The 23,169-nt window shown below is 44.9% G+C and overlaps 1 long non-coding RNA gene across 1 annotated transcript; it reads right to left on the bottom strand.

The window, feature by feature from the left end:
• Positions 1-625: 625 nt before the first annotated feature.
• LOC121014329 (uncharacterized) lies at positions 626-21,277 on the bottom strand. Its single transcript, XR_005783161.1, has 3 exons — positions 20,574-21,277; positions 10,270-10,416; positions 626-1,164 (listed from the first exon to the last, which is right to left on the bottom strand). It is a non-coding gene; the product is annotated as an uncharacterized LOC121014329 (long non-coding RNA).
• Positions 21,278-23,169: the final 1,892 nt, after the last annotated feature.

A 23,169-nucleotide genomic window follows, 5' to 3' on the forward strand; every position in this document is an offset into this window, starting at 1 on the left:
GGAACGTGAATCTTGCTGCAGATGATAGGATGGATTAGAGAGGGGTAACTTGGAGGCTGACACCTGATGAAAAGGGCTGAGGCAGAAGTAGGAGGAGAGCTTCAATGACATTGACACCAGTAAGTGATAAAGGGGGAGTTTTAATACAAACAAGTTGGTGCCATCAATATTTACATAGATGTCACAGATTGTAGTAAGCAAATATCAGTTCATGGTAGAAAGTGAAGGTTGAAACATGCATAGGTGATCACCAGAGTCGTTCTAAGTTCATGTTCTAGCTGGTCAGCTCTTTTCTGAGGGCTCTGGGGAGGCTTCAAGCTCTGTCACAACTACTGTTTGTATAGACAACACTAAGAAGAAGCTGTAACAGTAAATGCTCCTGATTTTTTTGCAAGTGCTGGAATTAATCTTTGGGATTTCCGTCTTCATTCACTGGGTAACAGTACTATCTCTGAGATCATTTCTCTGCACAGTCTCAGAAAAGAAACTTATTTGCAGAATTCTGGGCTAATTTCTCTTAGGGTTTGACATTGGAGAGGGAGTCAAATAAATACAGGACCATGTGCCAGCGTACTGTGCCATCTGATTGTGCTTATGAGAATATCACAAACAAAAACTGAAGCCATCTAGTCAAAAATCTTTTTTTAATAAAGAGGAGTTTTTTTCTTTACTGTGAAACAAAAGATGACATTGAAAAACTAGACAAAGTGAAACAATTTTAAAGCAACATTATTTTTAAAAGATGGTTTTCTAAGACTTACCTCTTTCCTTTTGATAAGTTGAAATGAACATGAAGGTGTTTGGAAAAAATGTAACTTTGTTTTTATAACAATAACAGGTTAATTATATCAAGAGCATCAGACAGGATAAAAAAAGTATGTTTAAGTAAAACTCTTGGCATGGAATTCTAACGTTCCATTTACCTTTGAAATAATTTGGTGATTTTCCAATATCATGTTATCAATCATTTTAACATACCCGAATATTGACCAATGTGCTTTCAGAGCATCACCCAAAGAAGTGAAGCATGAAGCAATGACAACAAAGAAATTATTCAAAGCCTCTTCAAAGTCCTGGGTGCTCCTTAAGTTAAGATTTTCCAACTCATCCCCTGTCCTGAGCAGAAGCAGGAACCACACTTCTTTGCAAAGAAGACTTCCATATCTAAAAAGGGAAATTGTTACAGTCCAACATCAGTTTAAAAAAAAAAAAAGATTCAGAACAGAAATAAATGTCTCAGTTCTCAAAATCAAATGATAAAGTAGTAGTGTCAGGGGGCAAAATAACTGTAGGATTGATGGCCTCTTAGCATCATTTTATGACAAGGACACCGAGCAGCACAGAGAGGTATGATTCCATGGCTATGGAGCAATAGAGGCTAAACTACATTCCAGGCCTCCAGAGAGTCTCCACCCATTGCCTTTTGTACTTTACGTATTTTTGTTACATATATATACATATATATGTATATATATATGTATATATATATGTACATATATATGTATATATATGTATATATATGTACATATATGTATACACATATATGTATATACGTGTATATATATATACACATTTTTTTCATTGAAGCCCTTTTTCATGCCACTAAAATCTGTATAATTTTGGACAACTTTCAACGATTTTGTTAATGTCAAATCAGTAAGCACTCTTGTTTTTTCTCTTTGCTTTCAAGTTAAAGTTCTAAACAAATCAAAGTTTGGAACAACTATCTAAACTTCAGTTTTAGCAAATGAGTAAATAAAACCACACATGATTCCATTATTATTTTCCCATTTCACAGTTCAAGAAAGTTAAAACTCCAGTGATTCAGTAGATCCCAGGGCAGCCTGGAAATTAGCAAGAGGAAGAAGCAGCATTGATTCTAGGGGCCCCTCTTCCATTTTTATCCCCTTTACCTTGCATTAATTTTCTCAGCTGCATTTATCATCGGACATTCCACATAGTGGATTCTTTGTTCATTATTTGTCTGAGAATGTGAGCTTCATGACAGGTAGAGCTTGATCTAATGCTCACTGCTTTGTGCCCAGGACTCTGCAGCAATGCCTGGAATGTAGTGGCTACTCAATTATTTTGATACAATCATGAATTTGCTAAATACCTATGTGTACCAGGCAGCGTAAGAGAAATAGTTGTTACTTTCAATCCTGGAGCAACTCTGTGAAGAAACAGAGCCTTGGAGAGCCTCACAGTAGTGAATGGCAGGACTGGGTTTATCTGAGTCTACACGTGTTCCCCCAGCACAATTTTCTCTGTCTGACTCTTACTCCCCATCTAGAACACTTTGTCTTAATTGGTGGATGAGAGGCCAACAAACTTCTAGCTGACTTAGGAGAGCTTGGATAGTTTGAAAAAAAGCTTCACTGTTTTTCGGGGGATGAAAATTAAAACAGCCACTAGGTTGGCAAAAATTAAAATGTTTAGCTAGTGTGGAATATTAGGAATGCTCATACAGTATTGAGAGGAATGTACTTCGAGCAAACATGTAGAGGAACAACTTGGCCATCTCTAGCGAAGGCAAAGATGTACAATTCCTGAAGTTCAGTAATTCCCTATCTACTAAGATCCTCTAGAGAAGCGGTCACATTCAGGTACACATGTACAAGGATGTTCATTCCAGGAAAAACTGGAAACAACCTAAATGTCAAGTCGCGAATTGGATAAATACATTGTGATATATAAAAATATGACAGAATAAGAAAATACTATGTGATGCCATTCCTGTACAGTTATGAACATATAAAATAATATTACATGATATTGGGACATATGCATGTAGCAAATGCATAAAAAGACTCACAGGAAGAACATACCAATTTCAGAATAGTAATAACGACTGACAAACTAGGGAAGGCGATGGATGCTGAGAAGGTAGACAGGAACATCAAATTCTGTAAGATTTCATTTCCTTTCAAAAAAATGAGGCAAATATGACATTTCTTGTATCCAGGCGGTACATACATAAATATTTGTTATTTTATCCTCTATATCTTTCTCTGTGTTTGGAATGCTTTTCAAAATATTTTTTAAAAGAAATATGCATTTTGTTAATGTAGTCAAAATAGAAACAGTGTCTTAGAATGTTGGTTTACCAGTGTTTAAAGTTGAGATTCTTTTACTTCGCTTGATTAAGGCGTATCTATACTATTTTGAAACAAAGCCTCATTGAGATAAACACATTGATAGAAGCAATCTGAATATGCAAACATACACATCTTTCTGACAAGATGCTTGTTTTCTGGTGACGGGGTTGTAGTTCCTACTCCAAAACTCAGCTGCTCTTTACCAGGCTGCAGAGACCCAGTCCCTGATGACTGCTTCTCCATTTGGGGATTGGTTAGTGACTCCAGGTCCTCCCGTTAAGACTCAACAAGGGACACCTGATCACTTCATGAGTGAATGGAAGGATGGCCATATGATTGGTCTATTGTCTAAGTAGATGTTGCCACATTTTATCACAAAGCACAGCTTAAACATTCTGTTGTGTTTTGTACTTAGAGCTAGCTTAAACATTCTGTTGCGTTTTGTACTTAGAGCTAGCTACCTACTAAAGGTCAGTCACTCAGCTTGCTAAGAGTTAACTTCACATCTGGATCTGGTCAGCCTGAGGCCCAGCGTAAAAGCCAATAGTGCACCAAGGAACACCACTGCAAGGAAGGCAGCTCTCGCCAGGGCCTGCCCTTTGCCATACTATAAATACAACGGCCACCTCAAACTCAACAGATAAAAAGATCATAATCAACCACTTCCACATCGACCCCCTCCCCCTCTACTAATGTGCCTTTCCTGTGTTTGCCATACTGTATTCATACAAACATTTTCAGTCACTTAGATTCAAAACCCCAATCTGGTTTGATTGCTCAGCGTCCAATCCCTCACTAAGACAGGTGGTTCCTTATAAATAGCCCTCTTCCAAGTTAATGTCTCTTCTTTCTTCTTTGCTCTCATCCTCACCGTGGCCAGTCAGGTTCAAGCTCTTACCTGGACTGTTCCAGTGGCTATTCCTGTGTTGGCTTTCTCCTTCTTGCACTTAAGTTTATTTTCCCCTCCAAATTCCTGTATCAAATATCTTTAGTAATATCTTCCTTTGAGCCTTTAGTAAATGCTACCTTAGTTGCTATTTATGTTTCTACTTCCTCTTAATTAAAAAGAAATAAAATATTAGCACTTGGAGTACCCAGATTTCACCCTTACTACCAAACAGTAGTAGCCGCAAGAAGGTCCAGACAACATGGGAAGTTATAGCTGTTGAAAACCTGCTGATCTTCCATGTGTAGAATTCCAAGCTACTGTTTTCTTCTTAGAGACTCTGGGAGTCTAAATATTGAGAGCTTTCGTGGAGTTGAAATTTGATCATTGTCTAGCATAGAGTAGGGGCTCAATCAAGATTGGAAAATCATGGTAGCGATCTCTTTGGGTGACATCAACAAATACAGTATGCTTATCACATATACAGATTATCATTTGATCTCCACAGGTTCTAAGCCAAGTCAGTAAACTAGCTGACTTGTGAAGGCTTGTTGTCTCCATCAGCAGTGGCTGCTATAACAAAATACCATAGATTGGGTGGCTTAGACAACAGACACTTGTTACTCATTGTTCTGGAGGCTGAGGAATCTAGATCAAGGTGGCAACACACACACACACACACACACACACACACACACACACGCACAAGTGGGGGAGCAGCAGAGAGTGAGAGAGAAAGAAAGAGAGGGGCTTGACCCAAAGCAGGGGCTCAACATGGGGGCTCCACACAGGGGCTTGTTCTCATGACCTGAGCCGAAATCAAAAGTTGGATGCTTAACCTCAGTGAGCCACCCAGGCACCCCCAGATTTGGTTTCTGATGAGAGCCCACTTCCTGATTTGCAGATGGTCCTCTTTGAGACCTCACATGGCTCTTTCTTGGTGCATGTGTGGAGGGGGAGGGGAGGTTCCCGTCTCTTTTTAGAAGAGCATTAATCCTATCATGATAACCTCTAATTTCCTCCCCCAAACCCTACCTCCAAATGCTACCAAGCTGGGTGGGATTAGAATTGGGTGTGTAGGGGTGGGGCAGCACATTCAGTCCATAGCAGCTTCTTTTCATTTTCTAAAATTTCTAAGCATGTTGGAGTGTCAGAGCTGTTAGTTTACAGGACACATGTTCTATGTTTCTGTGAAAATGTACTATGAACACAAACCGCATATGCAGAGTAAGGACTGTGTTGAAGGCTAAGGCAGAAACCTCCCACTGATCAGCCACGAGGTCGAGTGGGGGCGGGGAGACACAACAGTCCCCAGAAAAAGCTGCTTAATGTTCTGTTATTTCAAGCCCTTAACGTTTATTGTTAGATTTGTTAAAAACTTCAGTCCTTCTTTCCACTCCAAGGGCTACGTGTTGTCTAGTTGTGTTTATTAAATTATTTTTAAATGAATTTAAATTGTTTTCATTCCGAGAGTGAATTCTACAATCTCTTGAGAGAACGGAGAACATTCCAGGAGGTAAAATTAAACAAAATAGAAAAGAGTCAGGAATTTGTCTTTTGCAAACTGTACTATCAACTTTCAGTGTCCTTTAAAATGTGGTAAATCAAGTTTTTCTAAATGGAGTTTATATCTTCTCAGAAAAGCTGTTAATTAGAGTAAACTTGAGGTTTGAAATAATACTCCATCGAAATTGTATGAGATGTTCTTTGAAAAAGAAAGCATTTAGCTGGAAATGCTATAGAGAAGATTCCTCTATTGGGTGGAGTCCTTTTCAATAAGCAACGGAACCTTTGATCAAAGTTTTGACATTCTGTCCCCAATTCACATGCAATCCCTTTTCAAGGTCACCAGAGATGTTCCTAGGATTCCAAACTCTCCATGGGCCAGAAGAGTTGAGCTCATTTTGATTTCATTTTTGGTTTTTACGCTAATTTCTTTGTAAACAAGTTTACAAATAGCTCCTTTAAATCTTAAATGATTTTTTTTCATTCTTTATTTTCTCATTAGTTTTTTTTTTCTAGCCCCTCGATTTAAGCTAATGAGCCTCTGTGATAATATAATTTTCAATAGAATTCAGTTAACACTGGGTATCTTGTCTGTGTCAGGGTCTTTGTCAGTTTTATAGTTCTTGGTTTCAAAAATCAGGTTTTGGAATTCCACTTGTGTTTATTTCCCTTGATTAAGTTGCTCAGTCCCTTAAAAAAATCCCTTAGTGGGGCGCCTGGGTGGCTCAGTCGGTTAAGCGGCCGACTTCGGCTCAGGTCACGATCTCGCGGTCCGTGAGTTCGAGCCCCGCGTCGGGCTCTGTGCTGACCACTCAGAGCCTGGAGCCTGTTTCCCAGTCGGTGTCTCCCTCTCTCTCTGACCCTCCCCCATTCATGCTCTGTCTCTCTCTGTCTCAAAAATAAATAAACGTTAAAAAAAAATTAAAAAACAAAAAATCCCTTAGTGTCCAAGGGCCACAAGGAAAAGAGGTCACACTTCCCTATTCTTCCTCCTCTGTAATCTTACCCCAGGCAGGCATTGCTTCTTCTTTAAGGATGCTTCTATCAGACTTCTTTGATAAAAGAGTTCTATTTCAGGACTTTCAGTTTTTTTAAGGAAAAGGTAGGAGCTAATATATAAAATTACTATTTCTGGGTAATTTTCATTTCTTCCTCAAAGGGTTCTTGGGTCTCCATGTCTTAGAGCTGTTAACAAATCATCTGTTATTGTGGTTTAACTGCTTTCTAGTTTTATTCATTGCTTGTAAACCCAGCGTTTTGCATGTAGTAGGGACCCAATAAATATTCACCAAACCAAGGAATGATTAACTTCAATCTCAATTCTCTCCAAAATTAATTTCTTGGTACACCCTCAAACTGGGGTTCTGAAGTCAATTTCTTGTTTCTCCCTTGCCCTTTTGATGCCAACAAGCCCTGTTATGCAGAAGAAATTCAGTTAACACCACCTATCAGGTGAATGGCCAACCTTCAAGCAGAATCTGGTTGCAACAGAGAGCTAAACCTTGGCAGATGACCTACATGTAGAGTAACAAGTACTTGTATTGCAATACCTCCCCCACCTAGAAAAGAACAGAGCAGCAGCATGGCAGAATTATATGTAACAATAGGATGAAATCCAGAAAGAGGGGTAACTACGACATTTCTGAGAAGGAAAAACACCTTGGAGTCCCTTACGTGCTTTTTTTTTTTTTTTTTTTTTTTAATGTTTATTTACTTTCGAGAGAGATGTAATGCAAGCAGGTTAGGGGCAGAGAGAGAGGGTGACACAGAATCCAAAGCAGGCTCCAGGCTCCAAGCTGTCAGCGCAGAGCCTGACACGGGGCTTGAACTCACGAGCCATGAGATCATGACCCGAGCCGAAGTCAGACGCTCAACTGACTGAGCCACCCAGGCACCCCTTCACTTAGGTGCTTTTGGTGCAAGGTTGTCCATTCCAGCCAGCCACGCCGTTCAACTTCCAGAAAGAGGAAGAAAAACAAAGCAGATGAGATGATGGACGTGTCTTTCCCAGGAGCTGCCCATTGTGGATAAGACCACAGGGCAAGGAGGACTCCAGCAAGAGAAAAACCCTGCAGAAGCAGGGAGTCGTACTGGAGAGGCTCCAGCTCCAGGAACCACAGTGAGGGGTAAAAGTTACACGAGCACATTCTAATCACTCCACTCCTGGTCTAGAGGCCAGGGCAAAAGAGAAGGGCCAGGGGAAACACAAGCTGCATAAAGGTAGAAGAATGGCGAGCTATGCCTAAGAATAGAAAAAGAAACATCCTAGGAAGTCATGGGAGGCTTCGAACCAAGTGTAGCATCAACAAAACACTGTCTGGGGCAGAGTGTGATGCTTGTTTCCACTCAATGGCTTAGAAGAACACAGCCTCAATGAAATTCCCTGTGCCGTGTCCTTCCTTACTGGCAGCTACTAAATGATTAAGCAAGGCTGTAAGCGTTAGGCGAGAATCCAGAGGAGGTGAGCAAAATGATCACGTGGAGGAGAGAAAGAAGCCAGGAGGGGCCTGAGGAGAATTGGTTGGCTTCTTAGCACAGAAGCGGGAGAGCTGAGCTGGGACCAGGGTGAAACTGTGCCCTGGAGAAAGTATCTGGGAGAGGATCTCCAGCACCACTGAAGCCTGGTGAGGTGCCCTCTGCCCAGAGCTGGGACAGCTGGGGCTCAGCCTGCCTCCTGTTCCCTTCTCATTCTCACACACCATCTACTTCAGCAGTTGCTGGCCTTTTCTCAGGTTCAGTTCTTCTGCATATTCCATAATTTTTCTGATGTCTCCTTTATGAGGGATACTGAGCTATACGTGGAGGAGGGGAGAAGGGAATATAACCATATGCCATGCACTAAGGCAGCTTCAGGTCCATTTTGCTCCTAGCCTAATTTTTACGCAAATCTGTCATTTGAAAAGGCCAGCTGGGTCCTAATAACGTCTTCGGCAAGTATTAATGTTGGGATGGGAAGGTCATCCTATTCACCTAGGTGATAATGTGATAGTCTCAAAAACGTTGTTCACACGTTTAGTTTCACAAAAGAATGGTTCAAACGTTTAGTTTCACAAGAGAATGGTTCAAAACTAACTGAATGAAGAAGGCAATAGAATGGAATCCTAGAAAACAGAGCCCATTAGTATCATCTAAGTATATTACCTGTATTTACTAAAACTCATGTCCTTTTTCACCTTGAACGTCTACCCAGCTACAATTGCCTAGTTAAGGTAGCAAGGTGGTATTCAGAACAGAGAGATATGTCTTACTGTCCTAAAAGTTGCCTGTCCAGTCTTGCTACTTTTAAAAGTTGCAGAGAATCACACTCTGTGAGTTCAAATACTTCCTTTTATGCTGAGTAAATAAACTTGCTTCCAAGTTAGGATGAGCAGATAGTTCCAAACACTACCCACTTAATGGCATTCAGCATGAAAGTCCCGAATGTGATTTCTAAAATGAGTGATGAGGACATTCTGAACCTTTAAAACAGGGAGCGCAAGTTCTTCATGTGCTTTTGGGTCCAAGGGATATTCATATGCACATTGTAGTCTCGATCTTTTGGTGTTTGTATTTGTAGATCTTGCTATATCACTTAGTAAAACAACCAGGCTTTTTATTCAGCCTGGATCCCTGGGGCATCCAGACTTCAGCCAGGGCATCCGGTAACCAGAGGTAGGGGGAGTAGGAAGAAGCTCAAAGAATTGAAACGTCATGCATTTCACACTCTTGCTGGAGGGCATTCCTGAGTTCACAGGGGGAAGTGTTCTAGGTAGAGGGCTATTAGAGACCCTTGGCCTCCGAAGGCCTTGGACCTGTTCCACTAGTTTTACGGAGGAACAAACTGAGGCACACGTGTCTGGAAGATGATTAGTTATTCTTGGTTTTGTGTTTTCCCCCATAACAACAGGTTCTCTTAGTGAGCAAAAGAAGGGAATTAGATAGACCAAGAACCTTGCCCAAGGTCCTTCAGGGCTTCACGGCTTTTTGTCCAAGTTCTAAATGTTGCTGGCTTGGGGATTCACCTGAACACTGCTGACTAATGACTAGGAGACAAAGGTCTCCTGTAGAAGTAAGTGCCACCTCGCCAAAGAGATAATCCTGGTGAAGCTTTACATGTTAGCTTTTTGCTTTTTTTTTTTGTTTGTTTTGTTTTTTTTTTTTGAGCTTAGAAGAGGAAGAAAAAGAAAAAGAACGGATTGAACTATTTTTTTCCCAGGGTCAAGATATGGATCTGAGGTAAAGAGGTAGACAGAATTACACTTGGCTCTTGGCTTAAATGGGTCTGACCGATTGTCAAGGGCCTCCTGCCTGTTACATCATTTTATGTTCTGCATTAGAGCTGGAAGGAACAGGGTCTCGGCTGCCCCTAGAGGCAGTATGACCCTGGGTGGTCTCCTCCTTCACTGTTTCCTAGAAGCCAAACGAGGCACACAAATGTTTTCATTAGTGTATACTGGGCGGGACTATGCAGTATTTCTAAATACTAAATTAGCTGCCAATATGCAAAAACAAGCTGGTTGTGGTTTCTCCCTTCTCGTAAAAAACAAAAACACCGAAACCTGGCCAGTGGGGCCCCCATTCTCAGGCCGCAGCAAGGGCTGGGAATGGTCAATGACTTCCCCTGCAAATGGGGCATGGACCCTTCTTCAGCCAGAGCCCTCAGGCCCTGCTACTCCTCTGGGCTAAGGGCCAGCTTGGTCCTGCCTCACAACCTTTTCCTCCCCTATTTTACTGGCACCCATGTCTATTGAGAAGCCGGTGCTGCGGATTTTTCTGACTCGCCTGTGCATTCAGACTTACCCCTGCTGAGTTCCTTCCTGCTTCTCAAAGCCCTGCTATCTTCTGGGAGGCATCCGCACACTGGACAGTCTTAGCGGCCAATCGGTGCACTGCTTGCATCGTGCGCTCTCAAGTGACACTTGTTCATCCTCACAGGGTTTTCTGGACCTGCCGGAAAGAACATGGTGGTGTGAAGTTTAGACCAGGTGCCAGGCTAGGTGGAGAGAGATATTCGGGCAGGAGATCTGTCTGTTGTGCCAGCCTTGGGGGACAAGGGGGGGCGGGGCCATCCTTTCTTAAGAGTGTGACCCACTCAAGATTTGAGAAACGCGATTGGATGGTGGGGTGGTTACACGCCTCGCCAGTGCCGTCTCAGGAAAGAAGAGAAGGGCCCCCCACCCACACCTGCCTCCAGAGGTCCCCTCCAAGGAACTTCTCTCAGGGCCTCCTTCTGGGGCCAGGCCAGCCTTAACCGGAAAGCAAGCAGTGAGGAGCCTGTCCGAATCGCCAGCGATGCCAGCAGAGCACCGGGCCTCCTGGCAGACTACCAATAACTGCTTAGGGAAACACATGGCTTCTCTTTTGCCCTGCAGGTACAGCTCCAAGGTCAAACAAGGCTGGAGGGCTGCCCAGGTGAGGAAGGATGGGCATGGGTTCCCACAGCCCAGAGAATAAAGGGGCATTTGCACTTACATTGCACCCCTGCCTTGTCCCCCCCTTCATGCCTGGCCCTGTGTAGGTTCTGTACTAGGGTCACCAGACTGGCAGCTGGTTTAGTTCCTATGACTTTTCCTTCTCCTTCTCCAAACACCTGGTTTTAGGAACTATTTAACAAGTCTTGTGTTTTAAATTTTTTTTTCAACGTTTATTTATTTTTGGGACAGAGAGAGACAGAGCATGAACAGGCGAGGGGCAGAGAGAGAGGGAGACACAGAATCGGAAACAGGCTCCAGGCTCCGAGCCATCAGCCCAGAGCCCGACGCGGGGCTCGAACTCACGGACTGCGAGATGGTGACCTGGCTGAAGTCGGACGCTTAACCGACTGCGCCACCCAGGCGCCCCAACAAGTCTTGTGTTTAAACAAGAACATGGCTGGGGCCTGGGAACGCCAAGGAACAATAGGCAGGGAGCAATGACCTTTCTCATAGTCCCCTAGCCTTTGCTCACAGCCCAGAAGTTACTGTATGAATTTGGCAAAAATCACATTGCGATCTGTGGGAATGCAAGAGAGGCCAGGAGAGAGGAGAGAGAGACACAGAGACCGAGGGGGCATGAGTATGCAAATACAGTTCGGAAACAAGTTCTTAAAGCTAATGTGTCCCTGGCAAACATTTCTGATTTCCCTAGGTTTGCAGGAAAAGGAGGCTTAAAGAGCTGCACTGCGAGTTATATCATACATTATCAGGGTACACACATGGATTCACAGTGTGATTTAGATCCAGGAGAAAAAACATGATAGGAGAAGTGAGAGCATGAACTTTACTGCTTAAAAATAAAATTGATGGCTTGCTAAAGTACACAATTTTGATTCTATAGGGAAATTACTGGGTGTCATAAATGATTTGTAGGAAGTCAGAGCATATTTATCGAGCTGCTTGTAAGTGCGTAACCTCTGGTTTCAAGGAATTCGTGATCTAACTGGTTTGAGAAGGCATGGATTTCGGAAAGGATTAACAAGAATAAGAAAACAAACGTCAGCCAAACAGAAAGAACACTGTAGTAATAAGGACACTTCTTAGCAAAAACCAGTGTTCTCAGTTTTTAGGACAAAGAGAAAGATCCATCAGGGAAACATTTGCTGAATTTGGCATTTATGATGTTTTACCATCTGCACAATGTCAACCCAGTGTTTGGCCAGACAAGAACTATGTCTTATGTCTAGCATTTAGAATACGTTGATACCTAGAGTAAGTGCGTGTGCTGGGTGGCTCAGTCAGTTGAGCGTCTGACTCGTGATTTTGGCTCAGGTCATCAGGATCTCACGGTTGGTGAGTTCGAGCCCCGCGTTGGGCTCTGTGCTGACAGCTCAAAGCCTGGAGCCTGCTTCAGATTCTGTGTCTCCCTCTCTCTCTCTGCCCTTACACGTCTCATGCGCTTTCTCTCTCAAAATAAATAAACTTAAAAAATTAAAAAAAAAAAAAAAAAGAAAGCAAACAGATCCCACTATTTTCAGGCATTCCCCTTAGGCATTCTTCCCAGCAGAAGCCAAGGATTATCAGAATCACCACGTCTCCCCGTAGCTGCCAGGTGATCACTCGTGGTGAGGCTCCTTCACCAGAGCAAAGCTGGAGTAACTGTGTGACTATGTGAATGTGGGCAAGTCCCTGTGTCCCTCGAGCCACTATGCTATCATCTGTCAAGCAATATCCATTTCACAGCATTATGGGAACGTGAAAAAAGAAAACACGGGCAGGCAAAGCTCCTAACAAAATGCTAAAAGGAGTATAGTAAATGGAACATGCTTTTGTAGAATCCATTCTAATTCGCGTGGAAGAAGAGTGCACATTTATCTGCCTCGAAAGACTTTTCTCATTTTTTTGAAAACCCTTCATTTGTCCTTCCCTTTCCAATTAAAAAATTTAAAAAAAAGTTTGTTCACGGATAAAGGGAATTTTCTGGGGAAACATCTAGCATGGCCAACCGGGAGAACCATTCCAGAAGGACTTACAGCCTCTCAGTGGGGGGCTCTTGCTTCCCAGAGCAGGCCAAGTGAAGCGACAGCAAAGTCAGGGCAGACAGGGTAAACCCTGTGGTGACGGCTGGGCAGCCTTTCTCTGGCAGCCGCTCCGTGAGCCACAGCACCCTGCGAGCTACATCTCTCTTGCCTTCTGCTTCACTGGAAGCAGGCCATGTGGGCGACTTGTTTCGGTGTATGAGCTTATCAGTGAAAAGATGTTTAAGTGGACAGGTTCGAAATTGGCTGTAGAAAGTCCAGGTAATTGGTCACGCACATCTCTGTCTCCTCTATGAGCTCCCCTCTCAAGCCCCCCTCACGCCAGCCTTTATTGACTGTCGGATTGCCATCTGAATGTCCATTTCCTTGCTGTAACACAGGATAATAATGATGGCGGCTCGTAAGGCTGTGGTGAGGATTACACGAGATCACGTAAGGTCAACCCTTAGCAAGGCGGGTGGCACGCGGTAAGCACTCAGTAAGTGGGAGCAAATATTAGGGCTGATGAATGTGACAAAATCCTGCAAGGTAGATGTATGAGTTTGGGGTTCTCCAGAGAAACAAAACCAGTAGGATGCATCTATACATAGAGAGGCTGATTTTAAGGAATTTGCTCATGTAATTAAGCCTGGCAAGTCCAAACTCTTCAGGGTGGGCCGGCAGCCTGCAGACCTGGGAAAGAGCTGACGTTGCAGGCTGTCTGCTGGCAGAATTCATTCTTGCACAGGGGAGGTCAGTCTTTTTGTCTGCCTTCAACTGACTGCACGAGGCCCACCCGCATTACAGAGGTCAATCTGCTTTACTCAAGTCCACCAATTTAAATGTTAACCTCATCCCAAAACACACTCACAGAAACATTCAGAATAATATTTGACCAAATATCTGGGCACTGTAGCCCAGCCAAGTTCACACATAAAATTAACCATCACAGTAGACTTTACTAGCCCCATTTAAAAATTGTTTTAATGTTTATTTATTTTTGAGAGACAGAATGAGTGGGGGAGGAGCAGAGAGAGAGGGAGACACAGAATCTGAAGCAGGCTCCAGGCTCTGAGCTGTCAGCACAGAGCCCGATGCGAGGCTCAAACTCACGAACCGTGAGATCATGACCTGTGCTGGAGCAGGATGCTTACCAACTGAGCCACCCAGGCGCCCCCTACTAGTCCCATTTTAAAGATGATAAGCCTAGGGGCGCCTGGGTGGCGCAGTCGGTTAAGCGTCCGACTTCAGCCAGGTCACGATCTCGCGGTCCGGGAGTTCGAGCCCCGCGTCGGGCTCTGGGCTGATGGCTCAGAGCCTGGAGCCTGTTTCCGATTCTGTGTCTCCCTCTCTCTCTGCCCCTCCCCCGTTCATGCTCTGTCTCTCTCTGTCCCAAAAATAAAATAAAAAAACGTTGAAAAAAAAAAAAAAGAGTTGCTTTTAAAGATGATAAGCCTAAGGGTCCAAGAGGTTAGGACCATGACACCCCGGGAGTAAGTTGAAAAGCTAGGATTCAAACCCCGGAGTAAACCAGGGCCCAGGACAGTACCTGGCTCACCACAGTCCTTCAGGATTTGCTGCATGTGTTTATGTCTCCAGAGTCCCATTTCTTACCCCTCACTCTGGATCCTGGAGAGATAGGACACAGAGAAAGATTATTTTTCTTGAGGAAGAGGCAGGAGGGAAAAGCAAACATTGGGAGAACATTTGGCACATGCAGACTTCAGAGGAAGGCAACCAAGTTGTGGAGGGAGAGGAAGGAGTGTTGGGGACCTGAGCAGTGGCTCATAGAAGGGTCTTGGGGGGAAACAGAGGAAGCGAGGTAAGGGGACAAGGACAGACCTGTGCCCCGATCTCAGGGCCCTTCTTCCAGGCTGCTCTAGACCAGGTGGCCAGAGACAGTCTCTGAGTAGGTGAAATAGAGGTGTGAGACCTCGAACAAAAAAGAGACTGCCAAGAAGGGACAGCATCTCAGGCAGCAGCCACGGAGAACACACCAGCCATAGGCAGGTGTGGTTGGAGATGGCAAGACCCAGAGGAGACTGATTTTGGAGGCAGGGCAGCCTGTGCAGGACTTTGGACTTCCTTCCAAGCGAGATGGGAAGCCACAGGGGTTTCTCAGCCAGGAATGACATTATCTGGTGACCCCACTTCTGAGGGAGTGGAGAGGTCAGACTCGTTAGATTTCATTGCTCACTGAAGATCCAGGTTTATACTGGCTGCCCTTGAATCTGAAGACAAGCTCTTCACAAGTAAATACTTGAAAAGTTACTCAATTTAAAATCTAAATATTAAATGAGGAAAACTCTCCTAACCCATTGGAACATTCTTCTACTTTCTGCTTCCCCCTGGTTCCTGAAGGCCCATGATGGAGCAGAGGGCCTGAAGTTTCTGGGATTCCTTCGGTCCTTGACCTGGGTGGACCCACATGGGTCTGGGGCTGGACACACAGTGCAACAGTGGCAGAGAGGATTGCTGGCCTAGAGCAAATGACACAGGCAAAAGAAAGAAGTGCCTGGACCTTCTGCTGAGGAAGAAACATGGGGGCTAAAATCAGAACTGTCAATTTATTCAATTAAGTTAATTAGTTATTTTTTTGCTTGAAATCCTGCAGTGTATTATGCCTAAGTTAAAGACTCAGCTCTGTATTGTAGGACACAGACCTTTGGTGATATGATCCTGTTCACCTGTCCAGACTCATTTCTCCCTCTCCCCAGAATCCTCTACCCTGCCACCACCTAGTCTAGTCAATCGTCTCTCACCTTTCCAGAATCAATTTGGATGTCACCTGCCCAGGAATTCTCCTCTGATCTCTCTTACCTTCTTAGACCCAAAGCTTATTCCTAGGAGATGTGTCCCATCACATCATAGTTGCTGACTTGTCCATATCCCTAACTAAAGCACAGCGCCCGCTCCTCGAGAATAGGGATGGTGTTGTAACTACCTGTGCTGATCCTTCACACCCTATCTGGCACTCGGTGGAAGCTCAATAAACACAGGTTGAATGAATAAGTGACCAAGCAAGGCCAGCGGGAGTGACCAGAAACTGATAAGAAGGACTCTGGGGTTCAGAGTACACAATGCTTTCCTCCTTTAAGGGCCAGCCTGGCAGCAGACGTGGACTGAAGAACGAACGCTTGCTGAACATACGTGCTGGGCCAGCCTCTGTGCTAGGTGCTTGCTGTTTATATCATTTTCTCTTAATTCTTGTAGTTATCCTGTAAGGTGTCTATGCACCTTCCTCTGTGTTACAATTTAGTCCCGCGTTTTCCTTCCGCAGCTGCATTTCCATCCACAGCTCCCCTGGAATCTTTAGGGAGTTGCCTAGGACTCCACAGGCAGAGCGAAAACTAGGAAAGAGCTTACAGGAAAAACAGATTTTCCTCCAGAGCTGGCACTCTCATGCTGGAAGTCTGGGTATCTTTGCTTAGCATCTACATGAACTCGGTTCTCTAATCTTGGAATTTGAGAGCTGAGAAGGACCTTAGAAATCATCTAGTCCAGTTCCCTCATTTGACACATGAAGGGGCCAGTGGCTGGCCCACGGCCACTCAGCTTGTGCAGAGGCAGGGTGGAATCACTCAATCTCCTGACTCTCCGGCTTCCCCACGCACACTTGGCCATTCCGGTACTTGATTTTGCTTACTGGAGTCTCTTAGTCCAAGAGCCCTCTTACAACTTCTAACTGCATATTGTTTTGTGAGAGAAAGAACTTCAACTTCCAGGGTGGCTAGATGTTACAACAGCGCGTCTGGACCTGCTGGAACTAGGGAGTTCAGGGGAGCTCGGGAGCTCAGAGGAGATGGGGTCTTGATGGTGAGGGAAGCCCAGGGAGCAGCAAGCTGGAACTCATTCCCAGCACGGCCTTCCTTTCGCAGATGCCAAGGGGGAAAACCAGGGGTCTCAGACAGTTTCACTTAACATTTACTAGATACTAGGAACTGGAGGAAATGCCTTCAAGCCCTTACAATCCAGATGAGTACAGATATGACACGGCATGGAAACAGGCAGAGGAAGGCAAGCAGGATTTTTCCTTGGAGAGTTTCCTGGAGGAAGTGGCTCCAAGCTGGATTTGAGGGAGACACAGAAGAGGAAGCCAGCCATCTCAGACAGGAAGAAAGGTGAGGGCAGACTCTGAGGGACTGGGAGGGATGAGAGTGTAAATGAGAGCAGTGCTTCTCCAAGAGTCATACCTGGAGCAGCAGCAGCAGCAGCAGCTGGGAAAGAGTTAGAAACATCTGTCATTGGAGCCCACTCAGCCCTACTGACTCAGAACTGCGGGGGATGGGCCCCGCAATCTGAATTGAACAAGGCCTCCGGGTGATTCCCGCACCCCTTCAGGTTAAGGCCCACTGAACCAGATAGTTCCGACTTGGAAGTCCATGGCATCCTTGCTCCTGTGGAAAGGCTCTGGGACAGCAGGGACAGGCGCAGACAGAATGCGGTGCCTGTCCTCTGGTTCCCTCTGTAAATGCCCTTCGGGGTCCGGTCCTTCTTGGACTTTTTGGAGCACCAGATGCTGCACTACGTACCTTATGGAGGCATCTTCCTCTCCTCTCCGAGACACAGAGGGCAGGACTCCCTGTGATTCTCAGTGCTGACAAAGCCAATACCAAGTGACATGACCGTGTCTCCAGCAACCTCATCATTCTTACCACGCGAGAGCCCTGTGAGACTTCCTTCGTGGCCTTCTCACCTTCTCTGTGTCCTTAATGACACACACCTCACTCTCTCTTATGGACCTGCTCTGGCGCCTTGTTTGAAATGGACAGCCACTCCGATATTGTTCCAACACTCCCTATGCACTTCTGCTCTGTTTCTGTCCGTCACATCAACCCATGTCTATCCTACGATTCCCTTTCTAGTTCGTCTCTTGTCAGTCCTCCTAACCTCCAATTGAAAGCACCGTTCACGAAGCCTGAAGCTTGTGTTGTTTTGTTTCACTGCTGTGTTCTCCGTGCCAGCACGGAGCCCTGTCATACGCAAGGTGCCCATATCCAGTGGGTGAATGGTTTCTACCATGTCACTCTGCATGTGTGGCTTCAGTTACAATGGGTTGAGCTGGGAATTGGCCTCTAACTTGACGGCAACTTCCCAATGGCTGGCCAATGGCTGAGGTCTGACGTGAGAACTTGGTCACGGCGACAGGCTGAACGCATCAGACCCCACCATTGGGGAGTCTGTGAGGTCTGGACAGGGAAAGTGATAGTAGGATGGTGCTAAAGAGGGGCCACAGGGTAAAGGCAGCAGAAGCCTGATGAAGAGAAAAGGGTGGTACAGACAATTAGTCAGCAGGGACAGAGGTGGTGCAAGTGGAGATAGAGAAAAGCCGAGTCAACATAACAGCGGAGAAACTCCCATCTGATAATTCCAGAGAACGACTCTGGAAATGGGTGTTGAGATACTTGAGGGGCTCTACTATCCTGAATGGTGTCCTGGGGGGCCACGAAGCCCAGCTGTGTGGCTGGGTCCTTCTATCCTTCATTCTCTACACATCCTAAAAACAGCTCACCACTGGCTGTCAAACCTGAGGGGGTCTCTGGATCCTTCCAGGCACCTGGCAACACAGAGTCCAGTACCCGCACATCTCTTGCCGTGGCAGGGGCTCCCGGGGGCTGGGCTGGGCCAGCTCTCACTCCCATAGGAAAGGCTGAGGCACTGGGGCAAAAGTGCCAAGGGTGCGGCTGGGGCAGATGCCCTCAATCTATTCCAGGCAGCGGTGCTCAGCTGAGGTGTTCCTTTGAAAGCGTAATAATACATACGGGAAACTTGTGCAATTCCACTTTAAATGTGTCCTTCCCCTTTATTACACGCAAGGAAAAGGTCAGGGAGAGGCCCTGTTATGAAGCCAAGTCAGCAAACAAAATCCCCTGTTTGATGTTCCAGTGTGGCCCTGCAGCGGCAACCCTGAGGCAAGGCCGGGGTGAGGCAGGGGGTCAGAGGGTGGAGGGAGTGCACGCGCAGGAACACTACCTCTGCTCCTTACTTGTTTGTGACTTGACTGACCACAGAGCCCGGCCTCCTCTCTGCCTGACTGCCGGTCATTTTCTGTCCTGAGTCCCTTTTCAAGGATGTACCTGGAAATCTTCCCACCGGTCCAGATAGAAGACCAATCTTTCTCAATTGCTAATGCAACTCTAAAACATTTTATTTTGATTCTGCTCAACATTGAGATTGTGGGGGTTCATACATTTTTCTTAAGTGAAAAACATTCTGTCCAGATAGCGTGATAACAAAAGCTCGTTCATTCCATGAATATTTATGAAGTTCCATTAAGTGTTAGGAGCTAGACCAGATCTTGAGGAAGCGGCAGTGACAAGACAGAAATGCCTGCTTTCACTGCTTTTGTCAGCAGCAAAGACAGATACTAAGCAAATAATTCTAAACATGAGAAATAGTATGAAAAAACTATAAGGTACCCCTGGAGCTTTTAACAGGGAAAACTGGGAAAATATTTGCAAATCACATATCTGAGAAAGCGTTAATATCAAAAATATGTAAAGAACATAAAGAACTCCTACAACTCAACAGTAAAGAACCCCCAAACAATCCAATTAAAAAATGGGCAAAGGATCTGAATAGATATTTTCCAGCTAAGGTATACAAATGATCGACAGATACATGAAAAGGTCCTCGATATTAATCATCAGGGAAATGCAAGTCCAAACCACAAAGTAATCCCCTCACACTTGTCAGAATTATCAGAAAGACAAGCAATATACCAAGTGTTGGCAAGGATGTGGAGGAAAGGGGACTCTTGTGCACTGTTGGTGAGAATGTAAACTAGGGCCGCCATGGTGGAAAACAGTGTAAAGGGGCCTCCAAAAATTTAAAATAGAACTACCATATGATCCAGCAATTACATTTCTGGGTATTATCCAAAGAAAACAAAAATACTCTCCCCCAAAGATACCTGCACCTCCATGTTCACTACAGCATTATTTACAATAGCCAAGATATGGAAACAAACTAAGTGTATCCAATGATGGATGAATGGATAAGAAAATGTGGTACACACAGACACGTGCACGCACACATACACGCGCGCGCACACACACACACACACACTGGAAATATTATCCAGTCATAAAAAAGGAAACCTTGCCATTTGTAACAACATAGATGGATTTGAGAGCATTACGCTAAGTGAAGTAAGTCAGAGAAAGACAAACGCTATGTGATTTCCCTTATAGGTAGATTCTAAAACAAATCAGAAACAAAAACGAAAACACCCTGTGAGCTCATGGATATAGAACACAGATTGGTGGTTGCCAGAATGGGGAGTTGAGGGGGAGGGAGAATGGATAAAGAAGGTCAAAAGGTACAAACTTCCAGTTGTAAAATAGGAAGTCATGAGGATGTAATATACAGCATGGTGATTACAGTTAATAATACTGTAGTGCCTATTTGAAAGTCGCCGAGAGAGTAAATCTTGAAAGTTCTCATCACAAGAAAAAGTTTTGTTAGGTGTGGTGACAGGTGGTAGTCAGAATTACTATGGTGATCATTTTGCACTACATACAAATAACAAATCATTATGTTGTACGCCTGAAACTCATATGTTATATGTCAATGATACCTCAAAAATAATAAAACATAAAAATTGCTACAAAAGTCTTTAAGCATTCACTTATTTTTATGTAGAAAGAAGGGAAACACCATTTTCACTTACCCATAACGCAGAAGTGAGTGTCTCGATGGACATGGTGAAAAGTAACTTCAAGCACCTATTTTTAATTAAATATAATTAACTCCTACTTAGCAAAATGGTTTTCAGTCTTCTCGACAAACTTTTAGTTGCTTTAATTAGCATTAGACTCAGCTGAAAAATCACAGGAAATTCCATCATCATTAGGAAGTCAAGCTCCTTCTATCCTCTTGCTCTGCCATCTTCCATGTGGCTTCTGCCTCATGGTCTGAAATGGCTGTTTGATATCCAGCCATCATGCCCACACTCTAGGCAGCCTGATCTTTCCAGACATTATACATGATACTTCTACTTAGGTGCCCCTGGCTAGAACTTAGACACATGGCTCTTTCTGTCTACAAGGGTAGTTGGTTGGGAAACGTGGTATTTACTCTATGGCTGTGTATCTAGCTGAAAACAGGTCACCTGTTGCTAAAATAGAAAAAAACAGATACAGGGGCCACAAGAAGTGGCAGTTTATGTCCTCAGGGTTGGGATGATATAAATATTAAAGGGGAAATGCTTTTCAAAATTATGCTATCATAACGATGATGACTTTCCTAAAAAGGTCAAGTGGCTCTCATTTATTACTCTAGGGCACAACATTGCTACTGTCAGAATGGAGAATAATTTCCCACAGAGAGGCAATACTCAGCTGGAGATGGAGAGGAATGGATTTGCAGAACAGAGTCAGGGCTCACGTCCAGCCTGGTTAGCGTCAGTGGCCAGAAGGAAGGCAACCTCTGCGGCACTTCCCAGCACCAGCGGCTCAGGTCACCTGCTTCTTATCTCTTGGAATCAGCACAAATCATGAGTTTTGAAGCCTTGAAACTCAAGCTGTGGGGAATTTAAAGGAGCCTGCAGAGTTTAAAATCAAATGAGCATATGAAGATAATGAAACTCATTTGTGTCCTGCAGAAGACGGGTGGCTAATCCCTACTCAGTTTGCGGTGCACCAACCTCACGTGGTGGGCTCGAGCTGTGTGTTTCATACAGTGGAACTGGTTCCCTTGAAAATAAAAATGAGCGGGCACACAGTTTTTCCTTTGCTGTCCTGCCCGCCGCTCCCTTGCAGTGCATCCAATAAACTTCTACCTCCTTTGTTCTGCCTCGGGTGAATCCTTTCACAGCCTGTCCCGCTGGCCTCCACCCGATCCGGTCGCCCCACATTTGGTGGCCCTCATGGGGAACCTCTGCCGGCCAGGGACTCCCCCGGATTTGCCAGGAATTTCTCAGGGCTTTCCCTCAGTGGTTCTCCTTGGGGAACTGAGGACCTCTGGCCGAGGGTATTCCTGGGGGAGAATTCGAAGGCCCAGGGGGAACCAGCCAGATCACCCTTGCCTGAAAGGGGGAGGGATTTCCCTTCTCACCCTTTGGAGGGATCCTTCTCTCCCTCTCCTTTCTCGCCCTTAACCCTAGTATTACTTAGACAACTGAAGGTCTCTGGCCAGGGCAGCTTTCTGATGTGGTCTGAAGGTCTGACAGCAAAGAGGTCTGACTGCCCAAGCCTATGAGGGCAAAGAACCCCTTTCCTTTCCTCTCCTCTCCTGTTCTGTCCCTTGTAAGCCTCCAGCCGGCACCTTGATCTACAGGCAAAATACGTTCCCATGGGTCTGAGTGAATCTAACGATTTCATGTACAAATGATGTTTCAACAAGGATTCCAGCCTACCCCATTGAGGAGTTCCCTCCCCCTAAATCCCATGGACCCGGCTACCAGGGAATTTCACACTCAAATGGCCTACCAGCACATTAATAATAATACCATGCTCTGGTCTGTAACGGCACAGAACCCCTGAGACTAGCAAGTTTAGGTAAGGACACCGCACCCCCCTGAACCACCCACTGCACACAGCATGAAGCAGCTACTGAACATGAGGCCTGTGCCCAATTGTCAAAGATTTGTTATTGTCGATCTATCAGGAGCAATGTAGAGGCTGCTTTTAGGCAACAGGCTTGAGCAATGGAAACCTGAATGAGGTGAAAGGGCCCACCATGATCACCAGGTTGAACACAAACAGACCATAACCAACCGATGTCCCTAGCAACCCAGGCACAGTTATAAAACAACGGAAAATTCCATATGTCCCTATACTTTCTCACTCCACCCTATGACTTGGTCCCTTACCAGTGCCTCATGGCAGACAGCTCTCCTTTGACCTTCCCTCGTAGTATTATTCAATAAACTTCTATCTCCTTTTAAAAAAAAGAAAAAGAAAACAAAAATGAGGCATCAGAATTAAAATTATACCCTCGGTAGTTGTGAAAGTTGTGAAAGTTGTGAATCCTACTTACGGGGCACCTGGGTGGCTCAGTCGGTTGAGTGTCCAACTTTGGCTTAAGTCATGATCTCACAGTTCGTGATTTCGAGGCCGGCATCGGGCTGTGTGCTGACAGCCCAGAGCCTGGAGCCTGCTTCAGATTCTGTGTCTCACCCCCCTTCGCTGCCCCTCCCCCCCCCCTCTCTCTTTCAAAAATAAATAAACACTAAAACAAATAAATGAATCCTACTTTTCCCTAGGTTAAACCTTTCCCCAGCCCCCAGGTTAAAACTGATTCATTCATTTGTTTGCTCCTTCACT

Source organism: Herpailurus yagouaroundi, unplaced genomic scaffold (assembly GCF_014898765.1).
Source record: "Herpailurus yagouaroundi ecotype Mexico unplaced genomic scaffold, PumYag 29, whole genome shotgun sequence".
NCBI lineage: Eukaryota > Metazoa > Chordata > Mammalia > Carnivora > Felidae > Herpailurus > Herpailurus yagouaroundi.